Below are 293 nucleotides of genomic sequence, written 5' to 3'. Positions count from 1 at the left end.
AGGCCGACCCGGGAGCCCAGGCCCCGCTTTCCGTAGCTCCAGGGGGAGCTGCTAATGGGGGTGTGGGCGGTGGCGGCTGCCAGTGGGATTTGGCACCAGCGGAGGTGAGTCATAGGTGCACCTGCAAGGCTCCGTTCACCTGCAGCTACTTGGCACCCTGGCCGGCGTGGTGCGCCCCACCTGCGGTTGGAGGGCGTTCATCTCTCCAGTGCGCAGGGCCTGGGCTCCATCGCCTGTAAAATGGGGCGGCAGCACACGCGGTTCTCATGCTTGGAGAGTGTTCCCGGCAGGGC

At 67.2% G+C, this 293-nt stretch overlaps 1 protein-coding gene across 1 annotated transcript in view; it reads left to right on the top strand.

Moving 5' to 3' along the window:
- MAP1S (microtubule-associated protein 1S) overlaps window positions 1-293 on the top strand; it is a 19,829-nt gene that overhangs the window by 665 nt on the left and 18,871 nt on the right. The window lies entirely within an intron of this gene.

This window comes from Myotis brandtii, unplaced genomic scaffold, assembly GCF_000412655.1.
Source record: "Myotis brandtii unplaced genomic scaffold, ASM41265v1 scaffold421, whole genome shotgun sequence".
Classification (NCBI taxonomy): domain Eukaryota; kingdom Metazoa; phylum Chordata; class Mammalia; order Chiroptera; family Vespertilionidae; genus Myotis; species Myotis brandtii.
The sequence above is the reverse complement of the archived record's forward strand: the minus strand, read 5'-3'. Positions and strand labels throughout refer to the sequence as shown.